General features: G+C 39.7%; 1 protein-coding gene across 1 annotated transcript in view; it reads right to left on the bottom strand.

The window, feature by feature from the left end:
- LOC142496097 (V-type proton ATPase 116 kDa subunit a 4-like) overlaps nt 1–6,567 on the bottom strand; it is a 115,180-nt gene that overhangs the window by 58,865 nt on the left and 49,748 nt on the right. The window lies entirely within an intron of this gene.

The raw sequence follows: 6,567 nt of genomic DNA, 5'->3' as shown, positions 1-6,567 counted from the left end.
TGAGAGTTTACAAGGGCTGTAGTGTTACAACATATAATATATCTATTTAATCCAGTTCTAGACTGAACATATTGATGGGAGTAAGTAGGGCTTGTTTCCAAATTATTTAAATGGTGATATTTAAATGTGCTTCATAATATTAGGCCCATATTCTGTTAAAGGGTAACATCATTTATATTTCACTAACATATAAGATGAGTTATGACAATACTGTGTGTTGCCAAATAAAACAACATATGTGTTGTGTACAAAAAAGTAAATACAAATTTAGTTGTTTGATTATATATATATGATATATATATATATATATCACAAACAACTAAATTTTGTATATACTATATATAGTTATACACATTCACAGATATGTTATTGTAAGCAGTACACATACATGATGAAAGGACTAAATTAAGAAGATTCAATAAAGTTGAAGGTAAGTAATAATGTTCATTGGGTCCTACTCTAAACTTACATGAAACTTGTTAGTAGTTACAGAAATATTTATGTTACTTGCCTGTGAATAATATTCACATGCAATTACAGTACCTAAATTACCTAACAAACACACCCAACTACAATGTTTTTTATCTAAGGGAATGTCACCTTCTCCAACCATTGCAACTGTGTAATGTAGGACCATAACTAAACAGATGATTAATACGTACAAATTATGTATATTATGCACTCATTGTGACTGAACATTTCCAAACCTTCACGTGTACAAGGACATACTTGAATGTTTGAACAACAGGTGTTGATCATACATACAATATTAATTAGATAATCTGATTTCTACAACACCAAAGCAACATACAGATGTAGTTAATTAGAAATTTATTTATATTTTGTCCTTTTTGAGAGCGGAGTCACAGGCCTGCTTGTGTGGGTTGGGTTTTTTGTTTCCGTTTGCCAACAACTTTTACTATTACAGAGCCAGTTTGACTGGCCTGTGCCACTTCAGGGGCAGGGCTTGTGGGCAGTGAGACTTCAGGGGCAGGGCTTGTGGCAGTGAGACTTCAGGGCCAGGGCTTGTGGGCAGTGAGACTTCAGGGGCAGGGCTTGTGGGCAGTGGCAGTTCTGAACAAGTTGGTACACAGTGTACAACTGCTTGCTCCGTTTCATGTTTCAGTTTTTAGTATGTTTAAAATAACTGCTTATTAGTAATTGCTTGTGCATTTTTCTTTTAGGTGCCTCTTAGTAGGTGTCAGCTCCAGGGATTTTGTACCAGATGGCAGTGGTTGGATGTCGAGAGGAATATGAACAGAACTTTCAGCTAGTGTACCGGTAACATCCCTTGTTGGCGAACGAATATCAGATGCATGGGGTGAAACAGTAGCAGCATCTAAAGATCCATCCTGTGATGGGTTGAAGGTGAATGGATGTGCTGTTGTCATTCTCAAGTGATTAGCTTGGTTGAGCTGAACAACTACTGCTTCTAATGTGGTGTTTAAATTTGTGTCTGGTTTAGGAACTTCTATGAAGACCCTGTGAAGATGGTGCCAATTGTGAATATGTTTTGTTCCTGCTGAGATCATCCTTTCGTGCAGTGAGATCATCCTTTCGTGCACTGACATAATATCTGAATGGCGACGATTTTCTGCTTCAAACAATTTTTTCTTCAGAAGCTGCTATTGCTGCGTATGTGTCAGTTGTGGAGGAATTGCCTGTGTAACTCTTTCAATGGGAACCTCGTAATGGTCACTTGATAGCATTTCTGTGTCTTTGGCATCATCATGTTTACAAATAAATGAACACATGATGAAATGGCATGCTAATGTCTGCTGTTTTACTCAGTTGTTATCACAGTGTATCATTACAATCTGCTAAGATGTTTGCATCGTTTTTATGACGTCACAGTTAAAATGTACCTTGACATACTACTTATGTTTGGACTCAGTGTGAAATAAGAATGAATGAAAGGTTGTTCAAAAACTCACAACTCCTACATCATACTGTACATCCCAAACACAATACATGTAGTACAGTATACAAAATTGTACTTTTTAGTGACACTAACTGATCCAATTTGAAAACACATGTCTTAAACCATTAATTAACATGACAACATAACATAAAGAATTGAACATATTATATGTCCATCGCCTCATACACTCACCTTCCAGGTGCAAGGAGCTGCATGACCCAGGTGAAGACACTTGCTCAGTCTCAGGTGACACATGTCCTCCAGAAGCAACTATATAGAAGAATAACATCAGTTGTTAAGTGACATGTGTACATCATGACCATAGAGTTAGTGTATCTTAAGTATGTATGGCTAACTAACAGCATCACTTCATGAAATGAAAAGATGTGTGTGGCTAACTGAACATGAATCTTTTGAATAAGCATGTACATGCCAGTGTAATTAGGACTTTTATTTCACTAACATACCACGTTTAAGCAGTAGTGCGTTGTAACAATATTATAACTATTGCACATATACTGCATATGTTGTGCAGTAATATCACTATCATAATGGTACATCACTATCAATGAGATCAACGATGACAATGTTTTTCAACAAGTATGTACTATTTGAAAGTTCTTCTTTTTGTAACAGGATATGTGTGGTAAATAAATTGAACCTGTTGCAGGGCTAAATGTGGCTGTCACTCAACAACACAACACTTGCAGTGTGTCGTTCACAGATGCTGTTGGTGTTATAGTTTGGTGTTGATATAATTTCAACAATAGATCTGAGGTGACGAATGTGTTATGTACGTTTGATACATAATAGGCTTTGGTGGGTGATTTTCTACATACAGTTACGATTTGAAATGACTGTGATGAACTTATGTTCAGCTTTTCAGGTTTCAAGAACTTTAGACCCTCCCCCAAAAGGTGATATCACCGTGACCTTTCAATTAATTCAACCACCTGTAAGTGGTCTCGACAAAGTAGACCTTATTAGAAGGTTCTGTGCAAAACCCCACCCCCTGTGTTCATGTGTATGCTGTGATGACATAATAATTGCAGCTGGTTTAACACAATGTTAGATGATGTAAATCCTATTATGAAGTGAGCTACCTATGAACACAATTACATAACATATGCAAGGTGTGCATCATTATGCTCTCTGTATATGACATGAAGCAAAAAAACACCTTTTAATAACCTACAGCAAATGTGTTAATGCAAGTGATGTTTGTTGTCCGTAGCTATATCTTTGGTGCATGATTTCAAGAGGCAGTCATGGTGTGTTTGTAGGTGTCAAATAAACTACATGTACATAAATATTACATATGTCAGTACTGCAACACTACATAATAATGTTTGTTCATTAGCATGTGTTACAGATGTGTGCAACCCTGTTGTTACCCATCTTCGACAGCATACATTGCTTCCACTGCAGCAAAGGATTGTGGGAGATGACATGCAAATGAGCACGCAGTGCAACGTGATACATTTTAAAATGCTTTTAGTAGGACAAGTACATCTGAAAATATCTTGCGCTATATATATATATATATATATAGATATATAGAGGGAGAGAGAGAGAGAGAGAGAGAGGAGAGAGGAGAGAAGAGAGAGATGAGAGAGAGAGAGAGAGAGGAGAGAGAGAGGAGAGAGAGAGAGAGAGAGAGAGAGAGAGAGAGAGAGAGAGAGATACATATATAGATGTAGGTATGCTTCTATTGGGAGGAAAGTATAAATAGCAGCGGAAAATTGTAAAAGACTGTCACCAACGACACGCCTATTACAGTAACATTTCTCACCTGGGTGGAAATTGTGAGGGAAATATTCCGATGTCTCTGTCACCGGCCAACCCCTCCACGAAGACAGGAAGTAATTTTTCCCTAAGCTGCTCCTCCAATGGAGTTAATATGAGCCGTGTGATGGCAGCCCATCTCCAGTGCAAGAAGCATGAATGCGTTGTTGTTGTATTTTCTTTTTTATTGTGACCTAATATCGTCGAATCTCTTGCGACAATTATTCTTGTCCCTGACACGATTCCCACACGCATTCACACCAAGTATTATTTCATTCCACTTCTCATTTCTGGTTGCTGAACTTGTCCGCCCTTGAAATACATACAACATATATGACGTGAATTCCTAATAATAAAACTATACATTTCCTACACTGCTAGTTGTTCCAAGTGATACCAAACATGCTGGTTTATGTGTAATATGTGAAGCACATGAGCATTCACTTGTAAACATAGACATGTAAGGAAGCTTGCATTATATGGTATGAAGTTGCGCCAATTGAACGACAGAGTGTTGTTGTCGTTGTAACGCATGATAAAAATAGTGATTACAATATAATGTATATTGCTAGATATTATGGACCCATATTTGCATATGAACACACCTCACATAACCTAGGATCACATGTATTTGAAGAATGAATGCAAAGGTAAACTTACCTAGTAAATGGCCAAACAGACTGTCATAGTGCTCCAGAATCCCAGTGACAAGAGCTGTGTTTTCCTGGTGATTGAACCGAGGATTACGTGGGTGCTCTACACGTTTCCTCCGAGCACGTTTAGGCTCAGAACTTGCCTGGTGCTGACTGGACTCTCCTTCTTCCAATGGAAGAGACTCAAAAGCGGTGCACCAGCAAGCACGCCCCCACCAGACACCCCATCAGCAACTGAGCCACCAGTAGCACTCACACTCACATCAACTGCACTCGCACTCCCAGCAACAGCACTCACACTCCCAGCAACAGCACTCACACTCCCAGCAACAGCACTCGCACTTCCCAGCAACAGCACTCACACTCCCAGCAACAGCACTCCCAGCACAGCACTCGCACTCCCAGCAACAGCACTCCCACTCCCAGCAACAGCACTCCCACTCCCAGCAACAGCACTCGCACTCCCAGCAACAGCACTCGCACTCCCAGCAACAGCACTCCACTCCCAGCAACAGCACTCCCAGCAACAGCACTCGCACTCCTAGCAACAGCACTCACACTCCCAGCAACAGCACTCACACTCCCAGCAACAGCACTCACACTCCCAGCAACAGCACTCACACTCCCAGCAACAGCACTCCCAGCAACAGCACTCCCAGCAACAGCACTCGCACTCCCCAGCAACAGCACTCCCAGCAACAGCACTCGCACTCCTAGCAACAGCACTCACACTCCCAGCAACAGCACTCACACTCCCAGCAACAGCACTCGCACTCCAGCAACAGCACTCCCACTCCCCAGCAACAGCACTCCCACTCACAGCACTCCCCTGGACCGTATGTTCACTCCGACGCGTACTCACACGACTAGCAGTACCACTCACACCAGCATCACTCTTCACTACGCTTTGCGGCCATACCTGTAGCACTCACAAAGAACAGAAAACAAATGTACAGCCAATCACACGAAACACTTCCACATACAAAACAAGACAAAGATGTAAACAAAACAACAAAGGACAAAGCTCTCACAATACACAACAAGTCTCTCATCAATATGCAAATCTTAAATCGCCCAGCTCTGTGCGTCTCTCTCTCTCTCACTCCAACAACACAGAGAATGATTAACAGTACACGTTGCCTTTAAATAGGCCGCGCAATCCAAAACATGCTTGCTTCGCCGGATTCAGCAAGAAGTTTAATTGGCGAACCTAACTGCACCCCGCCATGCAGGCCGATACACCTGTGTGTGATTGTCAAATCATCGTGAGAGTGGACGGAAATGTTTTCGCCTTGATTGGGAAGGGATTCGGCAGTTACTGCATACGGAGAGGAATATCGCCAAAATAATGCCAAAACGGTAAGCTTGGCCATTGCACATTTCGGCGCTTACTGCATGAGGCCCTAGGTCTTTATTCATTAAGATCATATGACTAGCTAGACAAAATCTTAATAAGCTTTTCTGTGGTTTTCGTTTTTTCATATTTTGAATAGTAAACCACTGATTGATAACTAGATGAAGATACGTTTTTGTTTAGGATCGGTATGTTCAAACAAACACTGGTAATAATGTTAGGAAACAATTCATCTTGTTGTTTGCATTTTCATTATTCAACATTTGTTGGATATTATTGTGCATTTATTGTTATTATTTCCATTGTCTGTTTTCATCTTATCATTTCCTTGCATTGACCTCACTGAACGTTGTGGTGATCTGAAAAAATTGTCAGTAAAATCATACTTTAAGTTCCTTAATATTTATATGATTGGCAACAAAGCAAACAAAATTGTTATAAGTGTATTACATTGTGTCCTAAATAATATTTGGGTTAGATGTATCCACTTGACTTTATTCTGTAGTCTGTTCAGAATTGCACGAATGTAAGGTAATTCTACTATTGTTTAAATTGTAATGTTTCACACAATTTATCCCCCGCTATTACTTGATTTTAATCAATCAATGCATCCTTTGCATTGATTTAATTTCATACATATTTTTAATTTGTTTTATTACCGTAGCAGGTAGAGGTTAATAGAATACCATTTGGTAAAATAGTATTGTCACCTCCCTGTAAGGTTTATTGTGGTTGTTGCAATTAGTGACATAAACATCTGATGTAACAAAATGTTTTTTCACTGGCAATGTATTTGCCATTTTCTGCTTTGACTTCTGGTAGGAGCTCATTACGGGTGTGGTTACACTCACCAG

Source organism: Ascaphus truei, chromosome 5, assembly GCF_040206685.1.
Source record: "Ascaphus truei isolate aAscTru1 chromosome 5, aAscTru1.hap1, whole genome shotgun sequence".
NCBI classification, from domain to species: Eukaryota; Metazoa; Chordata; class Amphibia; order Anura; family Ascaphidae; genus Ascaphus; species Ascaphus truei.
Note: the sequence above shows the minus strand (reverse complement) of the source record. Positions and strands in the feature narration are given on the sequence as shown.